The following is a 26,458-nucleotide window of genomic DNA, read 5'->3' as shown; positions in this document are numbered from 1 at the left end:
AGTTAAAAACAAGAGAAGAGGGAGGACAAAAACTTAGGCAAAAGTTTCAAATGCCAAAAAAAAAAAAAAAACCCACACATTTTTAAGGTATTTTTCTAATGGAATTTTTCTTTTTAGCTCTTAAATTCCAAATAAGCTGAACATTATAATCCCTCAATTAGTCATTAAAACTCAAGAAATGTAAAGAAACAATTCATCTTTTTCAAGCTAATTTTTAAATGTTGCTATTTAATATGATTTTTGTTTTTGCTATTAGATAAAGAACTATTAATTTGATAGCAGCTAATACTACTCAGGTCCCCTCTTCTTTCTCAGATTCAAACAATCTATTTGATTATAAAACTAGAAAGCAAATTCTTGAAATGGGGAAAATACATAATGGTAACATTATAAAGAGTAGTGTATTTATTTTTTGTTAAAATCCTTTACTGGGTCTTTTGTTAACAAGATTATGACTTGGCCATCTGAACATACTGCTACATCAGTATGTTTTAGACTTGATGACCTATTTTTTTTTTTAATCAAACTATATAGCTCAAAGGTTTGTTGTTAAAATCAATTGCAGTCTCTTGAGGTCTAGAATATACCTCAGCAAACAAAAGATGTTAGCTGGCATATCAAACAATCAGTATATTCCTTTGCCAGATTCAAACACTCAGGCTAATGACCCCCAAAAAAGCCCAAAAAACCCCAAAAACTTCACAAAATGTAGTTAAGAAAACAGGATGTAAAAAACACCTCAGAATTAATATGTGGTATTTACATATCTTGACAATTACAAAGAAAAAGGACAAGAATGTCACCAACCAACCAATAATTTTTTTTTTTTTTTTGAGATGAAGTCTTGCTCTGTCACCCAGGCTGCAGTGCAGTGGCGTGGTCTTGGCTCACTGCAATTTCCGCCTCCTGGGTTCAAGCGATTCTCCTGCCTCAGCCTCCTGAGTAGCTGGGACTACAGGCATGCACCACCACACCCAGCCAATTTTTGTATTTTTAGTAGAGATGGGGTTTCACCATGTTGCCCAGACTGGTCTTGAACTCCTGAGCTCAAGCAATCCTCCCACCTCAGCCTCCAAAAGTGCTGGGATTATAGGCGGAAGCCACCTAACCAAGTCTTACAAGCTTAATTTTTATCTTGGAATGTACCCTCATTTTTCTTACACAGAGTTGGTGCAAAAAAAGAACCAAGGAGCAAAATGAAGCCAGTATCTAAGACGTGGGACAACTTACAGATCTCTACCCCAAACACTACGTGAAGACCACTCAAGATTACCTATTGACTGGGTAAATCAGATTCCCTAAAAGGCATCAAACACCGGCACAGAAGGTAAGAGTACATGCTGTATTTGAACCTATACACATCTAGGTAAAAATCCTGGGGCTCCATTATTATCACCTGCCTGACCTTGGGAAGGTTACTTAACTCTCTGAGGCCTCAGTTTTTTCATCTATAAAATGGAAAGAGGAATAATAATTCAGTAGAAACTCTTTTAACAGACTTCTACTGTGTCAGACTTACAAAAATAAAGCTCTCCAATCCCTCCATAAATCACTCCCTAATGCCCAACACAGGCTCATCACCTACACCTAGTAGTCTTCTAAGCAGACCACTTTCTTAACATGTCCCTACCCTTCTGCACTTAATGCTTAATAAGAGCCAGCTGTCCGTTCCCAAACCAGTTTATGCCAACTGTACTTGTTATTGTAATTATGTAATTTAAGATCGTATGAACTGAATTATGAGGAAAAAGGTTGTTTCTGTGAAAATTATGTTGAAAAGTTCAAAAAGATTCAGAGGCTAGTATTTTTTAAAGTTATTATGGAATTAGGTGTATGTCAAAACAGCTTTAAATAGGAGGAAAAGCATGAAAATGTAGAAGGATTTTATATACAAGCATAACTCAAAGATATTGCGGGTTCTGCTCCAGACCACAGCAATAAAGCAAATTTTGCAATAAAGCAAGTCACAAAGTTTTTGGTTTCCCAGGGCAAACAGAAGTTATGTTTACACTGTACCGTAGTCTATTAAGTGTGCAACAGCATTATGTCTAAAAAAAACACACATACCTTAATTTTAAAATACTTTATTACTAAAAAATGCTAATGATCATCTGATCCTTCAGCAAGTGGTCATCTTTTTGCTAGTGTAGGGTTTGGTCTCAAGGTTACAGCTGCTGACTGATCAGAGTGGTGGTTGCTAAAGGGTGGGGTGGCTGCGGCAATTTCTTAAGGCAACAATCACTTGCCGCATCAAATGATTCTTCCTTTCACAAAAGATTTCTCTGTAGCATGTGGTGCTAATTTACTGCATTTTACCCACAGTAGAACTTCTTTCAAAATTGGAGTCATCAATCCTCTCAAACCCTGCCACTGCTTTATCAACTCAATTTATGTAATATTCTAAATCTTTTGTTATCATTTTAACAATGTTCCCAAAATCTTCATCAGGAGTAGATTCCATCTCAGAAACTATTCTTTGCTCATTCCTAAGAAGCAATTCCTTGTCCATTAAAGTTTGACCATGAGATTGCAGCAATTCAGTCACATCCTAAGGCTGTAGTTCTAATTCCAATCCTTTTGCAATGTTCACCATATATGCTGTTACTTCCTCCACTGAAGTCTTCAATCTCTCAAAGAGATCTATGAGAGCTGGAATCAACTTCTTCCAAACTCCTGTTAATGTTGATATTTTTACCTCCTCCCATAAATCACAAGTGTTCTTAATGACATCTGGAATGGTGAATCCTTTCCAGAAGGTTTTCAATTTACTTTGCCGAGATCCATCAGAAGAATCACTACCTATGGCACCTATAGTATTACAAAATAGTATTTCTTAAACAATAAGACTTGAAAGTCAAAATTACTCCTCAATCTATGGGCAGCAGAATAGATGTGTTAGTACGCATGAAAACAACATTAATCTTGTACATCCCTATCACAGCTCTTGAGTGACCAGGTACATTGTCAGTGAGTAGTAATATTTTGAAAAAAATCTTTTCTTCTGGGCAGTAGGTCTCAACAGTGGGCTTAAAATATTCAATAAACCATGCTGTAAAGAGATGTGCTGTTATCCAGACTTTGTTGTTCCATTTATAAAGCACAGAGTAGATTTACCATCATTCTTAAGGGGCCTTAGGACTTCTGGAATGGTAAATGTTAACTTCAAGTCACCAGCTGCACTGGCCCCTAAGTAGAGAGTCAGCCTGTCCTTTGAAGCTTTCAAACCAAGCATAGATTTCTCTCTAGCTATGAAAGTCCTAGACGGCACCTTGCAATAGAAAGCTGTTTCACCTACAATAAAATTTGTTGTTCAGGGTAGCCACCTTCATGGATTATCTAAATTAGTTCTTCTGGTGAGGCATGTTGGCTCAGGCCTGTGGTTCTGGTGCATAAGGAGGCGAGGCCAGGAGTTCGAGACCAGCCTGGGCAACATATCACGCCCTCATCTATATAACAATAAAACATAATTCTAAGAAAAATGATAAAGAAGTTCTTCTAGGTAACTTGCTGCAGCTTCTACATCAGCATTTGCTACTTCACCTTGCACTTTTATGTTACATAGATGGCCTCTTTCCTTAAACCTCATGAACCAACCTCTACTTGGCTTCAAACCTTTTTTCTGCAGCTTCCTCACCTCTCTCAACCCTCATACAATTGAACAGAATTAGGGTCTTGCTCTGGATTAGGCTTTGGCTTAAGGGAATGTTATGGCTGGTTTGATCTTCTATTCAGGACATTAAAACTTTCTCCATACCAGCAATAAGACTTTCGCTTTCTTATCATCTGGAAGTTCACTGGAGTAGCACTTTTCATTTCCTTCAAGAACTTTTCCTTTACATTTACAACCTAACTGGCACAAGAGGCTTCTCTTTCAACATGCCTTCCTCCCTAACTTGAATCACTTCTAGCTTTTGATTTAAAGTGAGAGATGTGTGACTCCTCCTTTCACTTGAACACTTAGAGGCCATCATAGGACTAACTGGCCTAATTTCAATATTTAGGGTCTCAGGAAATAGGGAACCCTGAGGAGCGGGAAAGAGATACAGAAACAACCATTCGGTGGAGCAGTCAGAACACACACATTTATTGATCAAGTTCACCATCCTATATGGGCACAGTTTGAGGTGCCCCAAAACAATTACAATAGTAACATCAAAGATCACCATAACAGATATAATAATGATAAAAAGTTTGAAATACTGTGAGAATTACCAAAATGTGACCCAGAGACATGAAGTAAGCACATGCTGGCTGGAAAAATGGCACTGATACAGAATTCTGAATACAGGGTTGCCACAAACCTTCAATCTGTTAAAAAAAAAAAAATGCAATTATCTGCAAAACACAAAAAAATGAGGTATGCCTGTATTACACTGAAAGTGCCTTATGTTCTCTCTTCTCCATAAAAAAGGCAATCTATTAGGATACTTAATGGATAATGCTGCATGGCTGTGGATTATGCCAAAAAAGGCAATTCAGAACTCTAATCAAAGGACCCATCCACAAACAAAAACCTTGACCCTATAGGGAAAAAGTGAAGGAATGTATATTCTAGTTAAAATAAAAAAATGTTATTTTTTATGATTCCTTGTAACCAACATTTTCAAATACCTACTCAATATATCACATAGAGGATCTTTATATGTAGCTACCTCAAAATTTACAGAATTACTGTGAAGACTGAAAAAAATGCACTTAAGTACAGTGTCTGAATCTTAGTAAGTATTCAATTAAAACCTGTTTAGGTCAGGTATGGTGGCTCATGCCTGTAATCCCAGCAATTTGGGAAGCCGAGGTGGGCAGATCACCCAAGGTCAGGAGCTCTAGACCAGCCTGGCCAACATGGTGAAACCTCATCTCTACTAAAATACAAAAATTAGCCAGGCATGAAGGCGGGAGCCTGTAATCCCAGCTACTCAGGAGGCTGAGGCAGGAAAATCGCCTGAACTTGGGAGGTGGAGGTTGCAGTGAGACGAGATTGCACCACTGCACTCCAGCCCGGGTGACAACAGCAAGACTCCATCTCTAAATAAATAAATAAGTAGGCCGGGCACGGTGGCTCACGCCTGTAATCCCAGCACTTTGGGAGGCCGAGGCGGGCAGATCACGAGGTCAGGAGATCGAGACCATCCTGGCTAACACGGTGAAACCCCATCTCTACTAAAAATACAAAAAATTAGCCGGGCGTGGTGTGGGACGCCTGTAGTCCCAGCTACTCAGGAGGCTGAGGCAGGAGAATGGCATGAACCCGGGCGGTGGAGCTTGCAGTGAGCGGAGATGGCACCACTGCACTCCAGCCTGGGGGACAGAGCGAGACTCCGTCTCAAAAATAAATAAATAAATAAAATAAATTTAAAAAATAAGTTAAAAACCTTCTGTTTTACTTTAAGAGTTTTGGGGGGTGAGTGTGTGTGTGTGTGTGTGTGTGTGTGTGTGTGTGTGTGTTTTAAGATGAGGTCTTACTATGTTGCCCAGGCTAGTGTTGAACTCCTGGGTTCAAGTGATCCTTCCACCTCAGCCTCTCAAGTAGCTGGGACCACAGGTACATGTCACCATGCCTGGCAGGTTTTGATGTCTTCTGTTGTTACCATAATGATCTGCTGCTCTAACAACATAGTACTGCTGTCTCCCAAAATATACAGAAAAGTAAAAGATGCACAATTTTCTTGTTGTTTTGTTATTTTTGTATTCATATATGTTACACATACAGACTTCAGACATTATTAGCCATATAAATTCCTAAACAGCCATCAAAAAAAGTCACGGCCAATACTCCTGAGAGCTCCAGGAGACTGTAGTCTCCCAGGGCTATACTTAACTATAAAGATAAGATTACGGTAATGTATTAACATGTCAGCACTACTAGGCACTTGAAAGTGACAACATAGGAAAAATGAATGAGGTGCTGGCGTGGTACCAGTGGAGGGAGCAGCAGCTCTTTGAACAGGCAGCAGACAGGAAGAAAGGTCGAGAATCCAAATTGAGGAGAGTAACTAGGAGATAATGATAAAGACCAAAGAGAAGCAATGTAGAAACTGGCAATCATTTTGTAGGTAAACCTGTAAGCTAAAGAGAAGGATGTGGTGATTCAACTCAGAACTGTGGAACACTGGCACAGATATTAAAAAGCTTTTCCAGGCCGGGTGCAGTGGCTCACACTTGTAATCCCAGCACTCTGGGAGGCCGAGGCGAGCAGATCACAAGGTCAGGAGATCGAGACCATCCTGGCTAACACGGTGAAACCCCATCTCTACTAAAAATACAAAAAATTAGCCGGGCGTGGTGGCGGGTGCCTGTAGTCCCAGTTACTCAGTAGGCTGAGGCAGGAGAATGGCGTGAACCCAGGAGGCAGAGGTTGCAGTGAGCCGAGATCGCACCACTGCACTCTAGCCTAGGCGACAAAGCGAGACTCTGTCACACACACAAAAAAAAGCTTTTCCAATTAATTAAAAGTAATATCACATTTTTTAAAGTTCATGTCTTATGACATTATAATCAATTTTACTCTTCATGAAAAAACTGTTACATAAAGAAATGCACTCTAAAACCACAACAGTGAAGTACCTTTCTCACCTAGTAAGTTGGGGGAAGGGGAAAGCAGCACTAATACCCAATCTAAAAGAATACAGTGAAACAGTACTAGTAATACTATCCTTTTGAGAAGCAATTTAACCACATTTCAAGACTAAAAAACTCTCATATCCTTTGACTCAAAAATCATACCTGGGAATCTACCTTAAGGAAATAACTAGAAATATGAAGAAATCCATATACTCAAAGGTGTTTTCTGCAATATTTCTCTTTTTAAGCTTAATTTTTTTTTTATATTTTGCAACATTTCTTATGATAGCAAAAACTAAATATAATGGATGGTGACACAGAAAATAATATAAAGTTTGTAAAAAGCAGCAAACAAAATTGAGCATATGCTATAAGTGATGTAAGATGTACATGAAAAAGGCTATAAAAAACTCCAAAATTGACTGTATTAGTGATAGAATTAAGAATTTTTTTCTATTTTTGTAAACTTTCTGAGATTTCACTTTTTGAATTAAAACAAATTACATTTTTAAAACATGAATCTCCAAAGATTACATACTACATGACTTCATGCAACATTCTCAAAATGACAAAACTAGTGGTTGGGGGGCACGGGGCATTGTAACTACAAAGAGGCAGCACTAAGGAGTTCTTTCATGGTGATAGAACAATTCTGTATCTTGATTGTGGTATTGTTTCCACAAAACTACACATGGGATAAAATTACACAGCACTATATATACACATGCATGCACAAGGAAGTCCAGGCTTGAAAAATGGTGAAATCTGTATACCATATGTTGTCTCATTAACAGTAATGTATTGATGTCAATTTTTTTATGTTCATAAATGACATCTATATAAGATGTTTTCACTGGGAAAACCAAGTGAAGGTATGCAGGACTATTATTTTCCAACTTCCTGTGAGTCTACTTCAAAATAAAATGTTAAAATAATACATGCACTAGCATGTATAATATTAAACTTTTCTGAGAGTGGGAGACGTGGGAATGTAAAATGAGCCCTGTAACATGTAGCTTTCAAGGCACTAACCTACTATTCACAAAACCCCATAGAAGGCAAATGGCAGTCTTTAGATTGAATGTAATTTACTTAAGTCAGGTTTTAATAAAAGGCTTCACTTTAAATGAAAATATCAGTCAATTTTCAGAACATGCTTAACTGAAGTTTTGAACCTCAAAGCCTATACTTACATAATTTATTAAGCAAGAGCCCTCGGAACTTTCTTCCTTGCCAGAAAACAGTTTCAACAGATATAAATGATATTTTCTTACATACATTCACTTTAAATATATAAATGACTACTACACACAAAGGATATAAAAGCTTATTACCTCTGGACTGTGCTCCGTGACAGCAATCACATCTGTCTTAATTAAACATTTTAACACAATGCCTAATATGGTAGGCTCCCAATAACTATCTATTGACTCGGTCGGTCAGTGGATGAATTCACGTTTTAACAAGGTTCAATGCCCAAGTCTCTCCAGCTTTAACTGGGAATGGGAGGTAGAGGGTTAGAGGGAAAAAGGCCCAGCTTCTACCAATTTACCAGATCAAAGGATTATATTAACCAACACTCCCGTAATATCAACGTAAAAGTTTACCTTAGGAAAACCTTAAGTCACCTCCTCTAATCACTCATATCTTAAAGGATTGTTTAATAAAAAGAAATGATCTGGTATCAAAAAATCTGCCTCACTAATCTTTGTCACCTAATGCTTTAGAATTTTCTTTGCTATGTGCAATTCTATCGACTTTTTGATCTGACAAATCTTAGCTAGAGTTATGCAAAGTATCAAAAACCTCTTCAACACAAGCCTTAAACTCTCAACAATTATACATATACAATTATATCTACTTATACATTATACACATACATACAGAAAGCACTATACAAATATAAGGTATATTATTACTACACTTAGTTTTCATTAAGGAAAAAAAAACCATAAAACACTAAGGTAGCTCTATGCAGACTGCTTGTTACAAGGAAAAATAGTAACTATAGAGTAGAAGAACCAGATTACATCTTGACCGAAGTTAAAATCACTAATGAGGGGCAAGTGGGCATTATATATCTCCAGATGTGATAATCTGAGAGGAAAACATCACTTTTGTAACATTCTGACTAAAGATAACCTGACTACAATCAAAAAGCTAAACAGATCAAATCAGACAAGCCCAAGTTGAAAAATTTTCCATAAAATAAATGACCTATACCCTTCAATTGCATGAAAGACAAAGAACTGCTGAGGAACTCTCCCCAAATTAAAGGAGACTAAAATACAATATGTGATCAAATTATCAAATGGGAATGTAAAGTGTAAAGTACTGTATCAACGTTAAATTTCTCGGGCCAGGTTTGGTGGCTTATGCCTGTAATTCCAGCACTTTGGGAGGCCGAGACAGGATAGCTTGAGCCCAAGAGTTTCAGACCAGCCTGGTCAACATAGTGAGACATAGTCTCTACAAAAATCTTAAAAAAAAAAAAAAAACTTAGCTGGGCATGGTTGGGCCTGCCTGTAGTTCCAGCTACGAGAGAGGCATGAGTATCTCTTGAGCCTAGGAGTTCAAGGTTGTAGTGAGTTGTGATTGCGCCACTGCACTACAGCCTGGACAACAGGGAGAGACCTTATCTCAAAAAAAAAAAAAAAATTCTGGAATTTGGACTTTCATAATGGTACTGTGATTATCTTAAGAGAATACCCTTATTCTTAGGAAATACATCCTGAGGTAAAAGGCATACAACCTACTCTCCAATGGTTCACAAAAAAAAAAAATGTGTGTATGCAGAAAGAAAAATATGGCAAAATATTAAAAATTAGTGAATATGGATAAAGGGTATACAGAGGTCTACTGCACTATTCTTGCAAACTTTCCTGTAAGTTTGAAATTATTTCAAAACAAAAAGTTTAAGAAAATAGGACACTATTCTCCAGGCGTTTACTTATAAGCTCTAAGGAATAAAATTTTTAAGTACTACTAAAAATCACTCTGCAAAACTAATATAAAGTTACAAGAACTTCACAGTCAAAAATTACAAGACAAGAAGGTGTGGCACCATAAGCAACAGCCAGCAGAAACAAACAGCAGAATCATGTCTGCAAAGACTTCAGATACTGGATTATCAGGCACAAAATGTAAAATAAGTATATTTAATAGATTTTTAAGAAATAAATCTTGAGAATATAACCAAGAAAAGGAATAAGACTACCCAAAAAAAGGATGATAGTCTTAAGAAGGAACTGAATAAAATGTCTAGAAACAAAAATATATAGTAAATGAAATTTTTAAAAACAATGGCCAGGTGCAGTGGCACGTGCCTGTGCTCCCAGATACTTGGGAAGCTGAGACAGGAAGATGGCTTGAGTTCAGAAATTTGAGGTTGCAGTCTGCTATGATCACCCCCTATGAAGAGTCACTGCACTCCAGCCTGGGCAATATAGCAAGACCCCATCTCTAACATAAATTTGTAAAACTCAAAGAACATGCTATAACATAGACTAACCTAGAAAACATGCTAAGTAAAATAAATCAGATACAAAAAGACAAATATTTTATGATTCCACTTACATGAAGTACCTAGAATAGTCAAATTTGTAGAGGCAGAAACTCAAATAGTGGCTGCCAGGAGTTAGAGAAAAGAGGAAATAAGGAATTACTGTCTAATGGGTACAAGTTTTGGTTCATGATGATGAAAAAGTTCTGGAGATCAGTAGTGGTGACAGATGCACAATGACGTGAATGCACTTAATGCCACCGAACTGTGCACTTAAAAATGGTTAAATGGTAAATTCTATGTTATGTGTATTTAACCATAATGAAAAAAAATGGGTATGATAGTTAAATAAAAAGTTTTTAAATTCAATAAACTGGTTGAACACGGCTGGAGAAGTAGCTAACTTCAAGAAAAGTATCCAGAACACAATACAATACACAAAGATAATGAAATGGACAATATAAAAGACAGGTTAAGAGACACGGAGGTAGAGTAAGAAGATCTAACATACTTCAAACACAAGTTCCAAACAGAAAATATGGAAGACAAAATTTAAGACAAAGGCCAAAAATTCTCCAAAATTGTTGAAAGACACTAATCTTCAGATTCGAAAACCTAGTTAATACCAAGCATGATAAATAAAAAGAAATCAACTTCCAAACATAAAAATGAAAATGCAGATCACCAAGGACAAAGAAGCGGTTCTAAAACTAGCCATAAAGAAACAACAGATCAGGCCGGGCACAGTGGCTTGCACCTGTAATCCCAGCACTTTGGGAGGCTGAGGCAGGCGGATCATGAGGTCAGGAGAGGGAGACCATCCTAGCCAACACAGTGAAACCCCATTTCTACTAAAAATACAAAAATTAGCCAGGTGTGGTGGCACACGCCTGTAATCCCAGCTACTCAGGAGACTGAGGCAGGAGAATTGCTTGAACCCGGGAGGCAGAGGCTGCAGTGAGCTGAGATCACGCCACTGCACTCCAGCCTGGCAACAGAGTAAGACTGGTCTCAAAAAAAAAACAAAAAAAAACAGAAAGAAACAACAGATTAACTGTAAAGGACTGTCAATCACACTGTGTATTTTTCAACAGCAATAAAAGCCAGAAGAGAACGAAATAAAATCTATAACGAACAAAGAAAAAACAACTGCTAATCTAGAACATATATTCGGGAAAACCAGTTTCAGGAATGAGACTAAGAAAAAGCCATTTTCCAACAAATAAAAAGTTTTCCAACACACCCTCCCTAGTGAAAATTCTAAAAGATGTACTTCACACAAAGAAAAATGGTCCTAGATCAGAGGTCTCAGATGCAAATGAGAATAAGCAGACATCTGTAAATACAGTGCATAGGCAAATCAAAGTAACAGTGTTTAAAACAAAAGTATCTCATTTGTTGGAGGTCAGGGAGAACTAAAATAAAGCTACACAGAGTTTAACTTCCAAACTTCAAGACAGAGGGAAACGTTAAAAAAAAAAAAAAAAAAAAGACATTCATATAAAATTAAAACGAAAAGCAAGGTAATGATTAATATAAAATTCAGATGGCGGTTACTTAAAGAGTGTGTCAGAGATCACAGGTAGTGAGAAACATGAAGGGCCATCAAAGGTGCTGGCAGTGTTCTGTTTTTTAAAGTGGTTGGTCATACATGGTAGTTCATTATATAATTATTTACACACACAGACACACACACACACACACACACGATGTATGTCTTTGTAAGAATAAAATTCTGGGCCGGGCGCGGTGGCTCACGCTTGTAATCCCGGCACTTTGGGAGGCCGAGGCGGGCGGATCACGAGGTCAGGAGATCGAGACCACAGTGAAACCCCGTCTCTACTAAAAATACAAAAAATTAGCCGGGCGTGGTGGCGGGCGCCTGTAGTCCCAGCTACTCGGAGAGGCTGAGGCAGGAGAATGGCGTGAACCTGGGAGGCGGAGCTTGCAGTGAGCCGAGACTGCGCCACTGCACTCCAGCCTGGGCGACAGAGCGAGACTCCGTCTCAAAAAAAAAAAAAAAAAAAAAAAGAATAAAATTCTGAAAATCAATATAGAAGAAAAAAATTCAAAAATCTATGGCTCCTCCCCAAAAATTTAGAATACTTCACAAACACTGGTCTTCAAAATTCAAACAAAAAGATGAATTATTTCATTCCACAAATATTTACTGAGTCCCTAATCTGCCTACATGTGAGATAAGAGGTGGCATGAAGATGTCTGACCTCTCTTCTGTCTCGTTTTCCTAACCTTATAGAGCTGCACTAATACAGCAGCCACTAGCCACATGTGGGTATTCATATTTAAATAAATTAAAATTAAATTCAATTAAAAATTTAGTTCTCCTATAACACTGGATATATTTTAAGTGCTTAGAAGCTATATATGGGCCACCATGTTGAACAGCATAGACACAGAACATTTCCATCATTTCAGAAAGCTCTTAGATAGTACTACCATATTTTATTATAATGATAGAAATACATTGATAATTTTAAAATCTTAAATAGAAAAAAAATTTTAACGGATTAAATTCCCCTTGAAAGTCATTTTATTTCTATGAAACTACAGCTTCTTAGTAGTATTTAAAACAGCTTGCTATTAAAAATACATAGGAAGTATCAGAAATTGTTTACGATCTCCTATGTTCCAACAAAAACCATCAGACACAGGGTTTAAAAATAAATAAATAGCCGGGCGCGGTGGCTCACGCCTGTAATCCCAGCACTTTGGGAGGCCGAGGCGGGCAGATCACAAGGTCAGGAGATCAAGACCATCCTGGCTAACATGGTGAAACCCCATCTCTACTAAAAAATAGAAAAAAATTAGCCAGGCATGGTGGCGGGCGCCTGTAGTCCCAGCTACTCAGGAGGCTGAGGCAGGAGAATGGTGTGAACCCAGGAGGCGGAGCTTGCAGTGAGCCAAGATCATGCCACTGCACTCCAGCCTGGGCAACAGAGCGAGACTCTGTCTCAAAAAAAATAAATAAAAATAAATAAATAAATAAATAAGCGAGCTACTATTAAGTAGTTAAGCACAGTACTACTAACCAGTGATAAAGCCATGTCACAGGGATATAAAAAGCCACAGGATGAACACTGCACTCTCTCTTAGGAGCATCAGTTTTAGTTAAGAGTATTTTAAAATACTGTCAACACGCATGTAAGACAGCAAAATGCAACATTTATATAAACTTTAAAATATAACACCCTACAGGCATCAAAAACTTCAATTTATAGCAGGCACACTTTGGGCTGCATTCCTAGACTTCTGAGGGTACTATTCATCCACATTTCTGCCATTGGGAGTACTTTAAGAGAAAAATTAAAGCACTGTTAAAATAAATGAATTAAACATTTTTTATTTACCAGAAACAATGATATACAACATAACTCTATAAACCCATATCATTTTAATATCTAAAGCAGCAAACCCACAGTTTTCTTTAAAATTAACAGAGGGTCCAAGCCATTTCAACTTAACCTGAACATTTTGCTTTAGGCATTCTAATAGAATTTAAATATTTCTATAGCATTCCCAACTTTTAAAATTACCCAACCAAAAACACTCAAAAGAAACAAATGTTAAGCCTTAATTTAACAGTCACCTAGGCTAGCTTTGCACCTTAAGTTCCCCACCCCCACATCCCCCCATCCCCCCCACACTCCGCCGCCTGCCCACCCAAGTGAACCAGGGAGTCAATAAGCTCCTCATCTAGACAACTGATGCAATTTCAATAAGCACTTATGTTCATAATTGGTTTGTGTCCCCAGAAGGACTTCTGTGACTCCACTTACATAACCCATTACGCACAGTGCTGCACTATTCTTTCTCTAGAAAGCATTTTGAATACTGATATTTGTACAAGGTTTACTTGCTATATTAATAAAAAGGCTTTTCTTGCTCTATCTTTCCTGCAGAAGAAGTGAAACGGAAAGCCAATTTCTGCTGCTTCACTATGTCAAAGGCGAGTTATTTATCTTGTTGGCTAATCAACAGAGTAATAACTTAAAGCAGCACCCCCAGGCAGCGCCCACAGTTCAACAGTTTTCTCCGGAGGCTCTGGTTGAGAAACACAGTCTTAAACAAGTAATTTAGAGCCACTTGTGTGAACTCAACTGAAAACAGTCTGAACTGCTCCTTGAAATGTGTTATAAGTATTGACTGTGAATCTTGACAAAATTAAATTCAATGGTGGCGAGAATCACAATACAACCTCTGTAGCCTAACATAAGGGCAGAATGTACCCCAAACCTTCTTTAATATGCATAAATATGTGGATGAATAGTCTCCTCCAATCCCTCAGATTCCATTTAAGCCAAGATTTTCGGATTTCACAGAACCATAATCCTTAAAAAGGGGCACGAGGAAGGAGAGGGTGACCAGCATAGGGCTGCCAACTTTTATTCTGCCAAAGACATTTAAAAAACAAAAACAAAAACTACCGATTACCCATCACCACTATTTCATAAAAGAACTAAGAGACCATCAAAAATGGTAAAAGATAATTTTAGAAAAAAAATCAATAGACTTAGCTTTAAAGAAGCCAACTACATTCTCCTTTCACTCAAAGGAAAACTCTATCATGAACTGACACTACTCCACAGTCCAGCACTTCGGGAGCCACAAGTTTAAGTGGCTAGCTCCCATTGAGAAAAGGAAAGTGATGATAGGTAATGCCCAAACCAAATATTAACCTATTCAATAATGAGGAAATGTAAGCTTGGAGAAGTTTAGGGACTCTCCCAAGGTGGAACACCAAGGATTTTGACACGGGTCTACCTAATTCTAGAGTCAGAGGTCCCAGCCATTATCCTAAGTTTCCTCTAATATTCTTCCAATGGTATAACAATCCACCCTCATCTAGTCACCTTTGTGACTGATGACAACCAAGGAATTTCCAAGACAGCTGGAGGGAGTGAGGGGTGTACTCCCTGGCCATCATTTAGACTGAAGCTAAATGGAACTCCTGACCTTTGCCTCATTAATACCAGGCTTACTGAAACTAAGCCAAACAGCCCAGACAAAGCACACACAAAACCCCCTGCCTCCAACAACATTGACACAGGACTCTTTCGACATTCCCAAGTGCCTGTGATATAGTGGAAAACATATTCCTGAAAAACAAAAGGAATGTATTAATTTTCAAGAAGGAAATAAACACTTCCATGGTAACTCAGTCTAAAAATAATAAACTTGCCCTCAAAAAGTTACAACTCTAAGCCTCATTCTGCAAACTATTATAATCTTTTACACATTAATACTCGAGTTCCCCCTATTTAAATACCTAAACAGAAAGCCACATGAAATTCTATAAATTTACAGTTCTTAAAGTTTCCAAAATAAAATATGTAACTTTCATATGTGTTATCATATAATGGATAAAAGTATCTTATTCTATCCCTCTAATATAATCCAAACATTATAAGCCAAAACTAATCATGTTAATCAAAAGAACTTATAGAGTTGGAAGAAAAATATGTAATTAAATGCCATTTTCTATAAAAAGCAATATTAACAGCCTTAATGAGATGTAAATATTATCTTTGAATATTCAGAGGTTCTTGATATTGAAACCAAAATCCATGTCATACACATAAATAAGTGAAATACTGTATCAGAGATTTGCTTCCAACTCCTCACATACCACTTGCCAAACAAATGTCCAAAAGAAACAACCTAATACAGCTTTTAAGTAACAAAATCTGACACTCTGGAAGAAATGAGTCTGAAGTAGTTTGTCCTCCCTGAAATAGGGTAATGATAGCATAGTATTCTTGCTACCAAGGGCAAGAAAACTGTATTTCCCAATTGGATTTTTAACCATCAGATTCTTTCTACTCCGTGTGAACCTACAGCGTGAAGAAGCAGTACACATACTATCAAATTCTTTACCCACTGCATAAAATAAATCACTTAGCATATTTCCTTCTGTTTTAAACAGATGCCATTTAAAACAGAAGTTTTTTTTTTCTTTCCCCTCTACATTCTCCCTTGGCACTTTCGTCTTCTTACACAGATTCAACTAGTACACCTATTTGAATACTAAACCTATGTTTAATATATGCCTAGTCCTGACCTCTACCCTGAACCACAAATCCACATTTCCAAAAGCCTTTGGACATTTCCAGCATTTGGCAAGTACACAAAAAAGTCAACAAATCCAAAACTGATCTCATTACATACCTCCTTGCCCGTATTTCTAGTAAGAGTACCACCCCACGGTCAACATCACCGACACTTAAAAAGTGTAATCTTCGGCCGGGCACGGTGGCTCACGCCTGTAATCCCAGCACTTTGGGAGGCTGAGGCAGGCGGATCACGAGGTCAACAGATCGAGACCATCCTGGCCAACGTGGTGAAACCCCGTCTCTACTAAAAATACAAAAAATTAGCTGGGTGTGGTGGCGAGCACCTGTAGTCCCAGCTATTCGGGAAGCTGAAGCAGGAGAATCACTTGAACCCAGGAGGCGGAGATTGCAGTGAGCCAAGATTACGCCACTGCACTCTAGCCTGGCAACAGAGCGAGACTCTGTCTCAAAAACAAAAGTGTAATCTTCACCTTCCCTCTCCTCCAAACCTGCTCCAAAAATCCCCTCCTCCTCGCCACCCACCTATGACATTGAGGTCCTGCAGAGCCTTCACTCTAATTCCATTACCACTGCCCTTGCCCAGTATTTATACTATATTGAAAGTCAGCTTTCCACATCAAATCATTCTGCACACTACTCTATTAGACCTTGGTAACTTCTCATTACCTCCCAAATGTTGAACTTTTCTTCCCCAAATGTGGAACTTCTAAAAGCAGCACATACACATGCTCCACAGTCCTGCCCCCACTTAAAATTCAAACATCATCTCTAATTCCCAAAAATGAACAGTATATTCCAGGTAATCTGGTCCACTAACTTTTCTCCAAGTACACAATGAACTTTCCCACCTCCACACTTCCGCTCACATCATTCTCTTTATTTGAAAGGCCTTCTTCACCCACCTACTCCCAATCCATAAATCTTTGTCTTAGAAAAGTCTTATTCTCTGTAACATTAAACTCAGGTTACCAGTTTATTGGGAAGCAACATGATGCAGTAGAAACACACAGGCTTTGGCACCAGACAGATATGGATTCAAATTGGGGCTGTTACATGCTAGCCACATAGCCCAGGCAAGTAACTTAACATATTTGAGCCTCACTGTCCTCATTATTAAGGTACTTACATATTGCTGTGAAGCTAAGAAAATGCTGTAAACAGCAACTAGCATTAAGTCTGTTCAGTAAATGCTCAATAAACAGTAGCTTCTGAGCTATCTCCACAAATTTCCATTACTTAAGCTAAAAATGAACCCTTTCTTCTTTTGTATAATTTACTCCAAACTTTACCTCAAACCATCCATAAGTATTTACAAATGTTTATGTCGTAAATGTTTACGCAAATCTTCTATCCCCTTCTAGATTTCAAATTCCTAAAAACCAAAAGTTTAATCTTTATATCCTAAAATGCCTAGTATAGAGCTTTTCATGAAGCACTCAACACCCATCGCCAACGTTAAGTCCCAATTAAAAAAAAAATTGTTAGTATGCCTAAAGAATACAACTCAACTCTTCATGATTTCAGAAATGATTACGAAAACATGAAACTCACCTGTTACGGCTATACCTTTATTTGCTCCTTACATAGTTACCTAACATAGCTTGATGCATAGCAAATGCTCAGTGTTTGCTGAATTGACTTGTATAATATAAAAATACAATCAGTATCTGATTTTCCCCAATCACCTTTCTCTGCTCTTAAAACTCTAGAAATATTTCCCTTCAAAATACATTGTCATATCTGCAAATCTGTAACTACATATAACTTAACTATTTTTCCAGATTCTCTCAATTCCAATATTCCAATCTTATGCTCTAAATAATTAAGTACTTCACATGTGGAAGAATCTACAGTTTCTATCTAAATTTAAAAGTTGTGCAAATATGCTGGGCATGGTGTCTCACAACTGTAATCCCTGCACTTTGGAAGGCCGAGATGGGAAGATCACTTGAGCCCAGGAGTTCAAGACCAGCCTGGGCAACATAGTGAAACCTCAGCTCTACAACAACAACAACAACAAAAAAATTAGCCAGGTGTGGTGGTTGGTGCCTGTAGTCCTAGCCACTCAGGAGTCTGAGACAGAAGGATTGCTTGAGTCCAGGAGTTAGAGGCTGCAGTGAGCTATGATGGTGCCATTGTGCTGCAGCCTGGGCAGCAGAATGAGGCTGTCTCGAAAAGAAAGAAAAAAGAAAGGAAAAGGAAGAAAGGAAAAGGAAAAAGTAAAGTTGTGCAGCTAATCTCTCCACAATTTTTTTCCAAGGACTTTAAAAATCATCTACCCTTTGCCTGTGCAAAATCAACAACCTTGAAATAAATTTTCCTTTGCATAGGAAAGCTCACTGAACTTGTCACTTCAGTCTATTTTTCCTGATTCATGATACCACCTCCCCTTTCAGGGGTGGGAGGAAAGAGAATGACATAAGTACCCAAAAAACTACAGTATAAATCCTAATCTACACACAAGATGAGAGGTGCAGATAGTGTCACTGGTTTCAAGAAGGTGATTTGTGAATACTTTACGCTGCAAAAACAGCGGCCATCTGCTAATAGCAATAATCTGCAGTAACTGCATTCCCTTATAAAAAGTTTTTAAACCACCATTTATTGTGGAAAACCCATATTTCCTACAAACCTTTCAGCAGTAAAGTTTACTATCTAAAATCTGTTCACTAAACCTACCTACATCACTTTCTCTCCTAGGAAATCCTCAGTTTATCCGAGGTAAACACTTCATGGAATAAGTTTAAACAAAACATCTCTGCCCACCTGTGTGAAACTCTGCATTGCAGCAACAATTTTAACAGTGTAAGGAATCTCTCCAGAAAATCCAAGAACAATTTTTCTTAAGAAAAATGACAGTTCCAAATATGAAGGTAAACAAACTTTGGGAGAAAGGATATAATTGTCCAACTCTTTAAAATCAATTCGTACAGCCTCTGAATGAACTCATCATACAACTGTGACATCAGATAGCCAAAAGAATTAAGAGTGTAGATTAGAGAAAAGCATCTTTTTTTTTTTAATATGTCTGCAAAAAAAGGCGGGCGGAGGGGGTGTCTAAACTACTGATTTTCCTTACGCAAGTTTTTTTTTTTTTTTTAAGTTTACTTCAACAACCGCTTCAGTAAGCTTTCAAGTGAGTAAAGATGATACAGAGCATGCTGGTGCCACAGCGACCTAAGTATCCAGAACTGGTTCCAAGCCCAGTCCACATCGATACCGCACAACCCTGAAGCAAATCTGGATGAAAAGCTCTGCAAAAGATCCCTGGCATTTACAGGCAGCGCCCCACCCTGGAGTGAAAAGACGACACCCCTGGGACCCGGGTTAATTACTGAGCCCGGGACAGACCCAGAGGAGGCGAAAAGTCGGGAACTGGAACACATGATTGAGTCTGGTGTCCAGCTACTACCCCAGGCCGGACACAGAATACCAAACTGGGGAGCGGCGAGGTTTGGGGCAGCACACATGAGGGGGTCGGACGGACGGAGGCCCAGCCCATCCCCACTCCAAGTCCCAACAGCAACAACAGCTCTGGGAACCCCCTCCCTGGCTCCGCCCCGCCCACCCCATGGACCCACAGCCCGCTCTTCCCGTCCCGCTGGCCCGGAGAAGTACGCGGCGGTCGACAACCCCCTTCCCCGGACGCCGGCAGCCGAGCCCTCAGCCCGGATCCCGAAGCGGGCAGCGGGGGCACGAGAACGCCAGCCCTGACGCGGGCCCGCAGCCGTCCCAGTCAGTTTCCCTAGCCACTCACCGTCGGCCCAGGTGCTGAGAGGGAGCAGGGCGTGGGTCGGCGGGCGCGAACCCCCAGACTCCGACCCGCGCTGGAGCCCCTACTTAGAGCAGATCGAGTCTCAGCCGCTGTGCCTACAAGGCCTCTCTCCGGCCCGAATCCCGGAAAAGCACTTCCGGGGGAGCGGGGGAGGGAAGGGTTTTGGCACCGGAACTGCTCTCAGCCCGGAGCTGCCAGGACCTCCAGGGCGGGGCGGGGCGGGGCGGGGCGGGGCCGGGCCTCTCTCGCCGGGCGCCCACAGATCAGCCTCCGGGCTCCTAACTAACCCTTTCCGCCCCGCGCCTCCTCGGTTCCCCGGCTACTGCTGCACCCTTTGCTTTAACTGCTGTTTGAGTTGTTTTACTCCAGCCACCTAATCTTACAAATAAGGAAACCGAGGCTCGGAGAATTTAGGTGCAAGATTCCAGCGCATACACCCGGCCTCCCGACTCCCTTCAGTGTACTCTACGCTCCAATCTGCCTCCTTTAAAAAATAATGATAATACTTAACATTTATTGAACGCTTACTACGTGGTAGGCACTGTATTAAGTCCCTTCGGGTGCATTAACTTATTTAATCATCCCCAAACTCCTTGGGGTTCGTGCTATTATCTACGTTTTGCAGGGGAGAAAAACGGTCAAAGATACCAAACCCAATCTCACAAATGTTGGTTGATTTTAATTCATGTGTGTATAAATCTCATCTACCCATAACAAGATTTTTAAATTATTTAAAGACAGGACTCAAACTATGTTCCTATATTCTGTCATCACTGGTGACTTCAACAGAGGCTAGAGCTGGGGTTGCGGGGTTGGGGTGGGGATCTGGAATCTTTTTGCTTGTCTCCTTTTATTTACTTTTATTTTTTCACCCTGGCAAGTTATAAAATCATCTCTGTATTGTAGGAATCCAAAATGATAATGCATGATAAACATTTCAGAATGTCTGGCACTGGATAAAAGTCAACGATTCTTATACCTCATCAGCAACAGGCAATAGAAAAGATTAGTTAAGGAAATAAGAAAGAGCAGAGATTTTTACAAATGGAAAAATACAGGTGCTTGTGAAGCTCCGTGCAGTGATAGTATGAGGACCCACAGAGTTACACACCAGACAGGGAAAAGGGATGGAAAGGAGGAGGGGGTGAGATTCCTCAGCCACAAAATCAGAAAGGCACCAGATATCTGAGGCAGATTCTGTATCTGGGATGCAGGGAGAGAAAAAAAAAGCCTCTTAGCATGCATACTATCTGCAAAACAAATGTACTAACATCTCTTGAAACTAGGGGGGCAAGACTTTTAAATTTTTCTACTATGAAAGGCAGGGGAAATGAAAAAAGTTGAAAACCCATTATTACAAATTTAAGATGCAAACAATGCCACTGCTCTTGGCTTTATTTACAGGGCTGTCTTATTTATTTTATTTTTGTGATCGCAGAAGTGTTGGCAAATACTTCCGTAATACTCAAATTCAAGCAGCCTTTTGTGCCTCAGAGTGTGAAGAAGTAAAAAACAGCGTGGGTTGGCAGGACTCACCGACATCTCTTTTTACTCAAGGCCTAAAGGGATAGTGAGAGGAATCCTGAATCACAGATATTATCAGGCTCTGTGTGGGATGCAGAGGTGCTAGAGGTTAGTCATTTAATCTGGTCATCTAACTGGTAAATGGAGCCGCCTGGGTTTGAATTTGCAGACCATATTCTCAGATGCTTTTCACCACTGTCCCAGTGGTTCTCAAATTTGAGAGTGCATCAGAACCACCTGAAGGGCTTGTTAAAACAGATTGCTGGGCCCCACCCCTAGAAGTCCCCGGACTAAGCCTCTCAACATCATCTGTGAACTTGTTACAGATGCACGTTACTAGGTCCCGCCCCAGATCTTATGAATCAGAAGCTCTGGGGTGGGACCCAGCAATCTGTGTTTTAACAGGCCCTCCAGGAGATTCTGATATACTGTCAAGTTTAAGAACCACTGCAAGGCCGGGCGCGGTGGCTCAAGCCTGTAATCCCAGCACTTTGGGAGGCCGAGGCGGGTGGATCACGAGGTCAGGAGATCGAGACCATCCTGGCTAACACGGTGAAACCCCGTCTCTACTAAAAAATACAAAAAAATTAGCCGGGCGTGCTGGCGGGCGCCTGTGGTCCCAGCTACTCGGGAGGCTGAGGCAGGAGAATGGCGTGAACCCAGGAGGTGGAGGTTGCGGTTAGCCGAGATCGCGCCACCGCACTCCAGCCTGGGGGACAGAGAAAGACTCCGTCTCAAAAAAAAAAAAAAAAAAAAAGAACCACTGCATAAGATATTAAGAACAAATATCTTGTCTTCCACATATTCCTCTTTTTTTCTAATTTTTTCCAGCAGGGATAACTCTTACTGGAGCAAAAGTTCTTCCCGTTGAATTAAATGACCTATTGAAGCATTTTTATTCATGTTTTGCTCTCAGTGAAAGAAGATGAGGCTAGAAAAAAAATTACTGTAATGGAGGATTCATTTTGATTACTTTAAATTTGTACTGAAATTTAACCAGATAATACTGGGTTGGAGGTGGAACTAATCTTATTTGAGAATTACTGTATGCCAAGGCTTTACACGCGTTTTCTAAATTAATCTTCACTACATTGCTATGAGGTTTTATGGTCTTAATTTTAGAGATGAGGATAACTGAGACTTAGGTGAAGTAATTGACTTAAGGCCACATTCTTGTTAAGGGGCAGAATCAGGATTGTGCAAAGATCCCTCTAATTCCAAAACTCATGTTCTTTCCACTTCGTGGCTGGAGCCTGGAGAACCAAATTCCAGTGTGGGCTCTACCGCCCCAGCTATGCAACATTGAGTAAGCGATTTAATCTCTACTTCGATTTCTCCATCTATAAATAATGTTATAATAAATCTGCCCCGCCCACACTGGAATGTCAGAACAAATGAGGAAATGAAAGTGTAAGCACTTTGAGCTTTTTAAAGAAAAACAGTAAAAAGGCAAGTTATTAAGGCATTGTATGTTTAGGCAAGTGTTGCTGTGTGATCCTGGACGGTGAAGTCTTTCCCAATTATCTCCTGATTCATAAAGAATAGTGCCAAAGAAAAAGTTGTTTGACTTCATTTACCAGTGTCTCCTGGAGGTAGAAGATGACAGAGGATTGTATGCATCTCTTGTAAAAAGTATAAGGAATCTCTCACCAGGCTCATTCAGCTCCAGGTTGTTGCCAAATTGCTGGCCCATCCTCATCTTAGAGATGTCTTTTCTCCTAACCCTTTTCTTCTGTCCATTCCAGGCATCCCTCTACCCGCCTGCCTCTACCCACTAGGAAAGACTTAAAATTCCTGTTACTTTATTATGTAGAAGGATTTAACTCTCAATCCTCATCTCAGGCCAGACTCCAGGCCACCTTTATTGACACAATTACCATGTTGTGCAATTCCAGGGGGTGCTATTCACAAAGAATACAACGTGAATGATGCTCAAGAGGTGACAAACACAAATGATGCCCCCTGGAACTGTGCAAGGCTGTGGCCCTGTCTATGCATAGCTCCTACCCCCAAAATCCATTAAGGTGTTTTGTTAAACAAAAGAGCCATCTACTTGGGTGTCCACCCTTTGCCAAGCTTTGAAATAATGGGGTTCTTTGTTTTTGTTGGTTTAATGCAGACCTGATCCTAACCACACAGCTTAAGTTCTAACTTCCACACTCTACTGTGACACTTTCCACTCTTTTCTGTGACATTGTTGCCTATCTCCCCACTAGACTTGTGAGTTTCTGAAGACCATTTTATATTTTGTCTTCCTCATCTTTTATTCATGCGTCAAAAACATTTGCTTTGAATAACATCACAGTGTAACTAGTACATATGTATTAGTGTAAATATTTATGGCAAAGATTTGACAAATGTATTGTTTGATCCAGAGAGTTCTGTACCAAGAAATAAATTGAGTCAAAATTTTAAAATTGAGAAACGTCATGTAAAAAAATATCCCAATTTCTGGCATCCCTTGAAAATTTAAACACTCTGGCAGACATCTGGCATGCATCCACAAGGCATCAGTGACTTTAGCTCAGATGCAGCATCTCTCTTCAAATAGTGCAATGAGTTGGCCTTACCCACATGTGGTATCTTTATGGTAGACAGAGTTTGGGACCACTGGTCCCAAAACATCATATGGACGTTTTAAAGAAACAAGTATAGAATTTTGCCTTATAGATTTTATGTGCTCGTAACTATCCAATGTATTTTGAGGTAATTTTAAATTGTTTTTCTGGGATAGCAATTGTGGGGTACCACATTGTACTTTTTTTTTTTTTTTTTTTTTTGAGACAGAGTCTCATTCTGTCACCTAGCCTGGAGTGCAGCGGCACAATCTCAGCTCACTGCAACCTCCACCTCTCAAGTTCAAGTGATTCTCCTGCCTCAGTCTCCCGAGTAGCTGGGATTACAGGCGCCCACTACCATGCCCGGTTAATTTTTGTATTTTTAGTAGAGGCCGGGTTTCACCATGTTGGACCAGGCTGGTCTAGAACGCCTGACTTCAGGTGATATGCCCGCCTCAGCCTCCCAAAGTGCTGGGATTACAGGTGTGAGCCACCATGCCTGGCCACGTTGTACCATTTCTAAACAAGCAAGGCAAGTGCAGACATCAAATTATAAATATCATTACCACCAATGTTTTAATGGAGTTGTAGCTAATATTATTTGTCAACGTCCTTGGAAAGACAAAAGATGAATAATAGCAATTACTTAAATAGATTTGATGACAAACGACCCTATAGGGTATAATTTTTTTTTAATTTATTTTTTCCTGGATGGAGACACAAGCAAAGCTAGTTCAGGTAGCTAGCAAATGATGAGGTCAGGATTAGAATCCAAGCAGTCTGTCCCCAGAGACACACTCATAACCACTAAACTAATATTTATTGATCCTTTTCCATGTGCCATGGTCATGACTGCCTCCCAACTGAAAGAGACAACCAGATTTATAGAAGAATGTATAAATCTCTTCCAGGCCTTTTATAGGTCACTATAATAAACCCACATAGATCCTTTTCCCCCTCCTACCCCAAGTCATATTGACATGTTTATAATCTTCATTTTTGAAATGGACAAACTGCCAGATGTCTAAAACTTCTTTTAATTCCCAGATAGTTCTTGCATGAAGTTTGTTTCTATTGAAAGTTATCATATGAATCCTATGCACGTGGTTTCACAAACAACAGAAGAAATTTGAAGCCATATAATACTGACATTGAAAACCAATATCTCTAGTCAAATTGTGCTTGTGTGGAGAAATGGGAGATGTCAAGGTTGAATTTGATCAAAAATGTCACATTGACACAAATGCAGAGAAAGTTCAAAAATAGAGAACTTAAAAGGGAATGATCATCAACCTTTGGTATATTTTACATTTAATTTTTAACTAAATATCACGAAAAAGTACTGGAACTCACACTTTTCTTTAAAAGGCTTAAATTAACTAAATTTCTGTTGTCCACATTGAATTATGTAGTATCAGGAATTTAAGAGGTTGCCTTCCACTCTTACTCCTTTTTTATGAAAACACTGCCCATCTTACCTTGCCTCAGCTTCTCTTTCTGCAAAATATGCATGATAAATGCATCTTTATATCTTGGAGATGTTGTGAGACATAGCTAATAAATAATTATACAGCATAGCTCTTTGAAGTATAAAGCACTGCATAATTGCTAAATACTATAATAATCATCCTCATAATAATAGTAATTTTCAACCAACACATCAACCAGACCCAGATGCCTTTAGTCACCTCCCAGTTAGACAAAAGTATATATACCAACTATTAAATCAAGTAAAAATCTTTCCTATGCAGAATCTGAAGTCAGACTGCCGGTGACACATCTCAGTTTCATCACTTGCTGGCTGTGTGACCCAGCTCATACAAGACAGCTAATCTCTAACCTCTATCTCTTCACTATAAAAATTACCATAATAATAATACCCACTTCATAGGATTTTTGTGAGAGTTCAACAAATTAATACACGTAGAACTCTGAACTAGTGGCTGGCAGACTATAAGGGCTCAGTGAACATTAGCAGTGGTGATGACTTGCAGCAATATCTGAAAAAAAAAATGGGCAGCAGTCTAGCCATGTTATTGGATAGTAAGTCAATCTGTTCAACTTGGAGAATAATTGGTACTGCCCTCTAGGTTACCATGTTAATATTCATCAAATATAAGCTCTTTAATATTGAACTTTGATATCAAAAGGAAAGGTGAGACATTTCATTTTCATTTTCCCAGTCTGTTTAGTCTTTTTTTTTCTGGAGACAGGTTCTTGCTCTGTCACCCAGGCTGATGTGCAGTGGTGCAGTCACTGCAGCCTTGATCATCTGAGCTCAAGCAATCCTCCCACCTCAGCCTCCTGAGTAGCTGGCACTACAGGCGTGCACCACCATGCCCAGCTAATTTTTATATTTTTTGTAGAGACACAGCTTTGCTATGTTGCCCAGGCTGGTCCTAGGCTCAGGTGATCTGCCCTGCTTAACCTCCCAAAGTGTTGGGAC

The 26,458-nt window shown here is 39.4% G+C and overlaps 1 protein-coding gene across 6 annotated transcripts in view; it reads right to left on the bottom strand.

Annotated features, from left to right (window-relative positions):
• Positions 1 to 20,127, bottom strand: part of FRS2 (fibroblast growth factor receptor substrate 2) — a 110,273-nt gene extending 90,146 nt beyond the window's left edge. For 5 of the 6 annotated variants that reach the window (XM_063614222.1, XM_055235922.2, XM_055235924.2 and 2 more), the window contains exon 1: positions 19,913 to 20,063. The gene's annotated coding sequence lies outside the window, so the exon portion shown is untranslated. Of the gene's footprint in view, positions 1 to 19,912 lie in introns of all 6 variants that reach the window. The other variant, XM_055235925.2, reaches the window with a different exon arrangement.
• Between the last annotated feature and the right edge of the window lie 6,331 nt (positions 20,128 to 26,458).

The sequence above is a fragment of the Symphalangus syndactylus genome, chromosome 13 (assembly GCF_028878055.3).
Source record: "Symphalangus syndactylus isolate Jambi chromosome 13, NHGRI_mSymSyn1-v2.1_pri, whole genome shotgun sequence".
Lineage (NCBI taxonomy): Eukaryota > Metazoa > Chordata > Mammalia > Primates > Hylobatidae > Symphalangus > Symphalangus syndactylus.
This window is presented reverse-complemented; position numbering and strand designations above follow the sequence as displayed.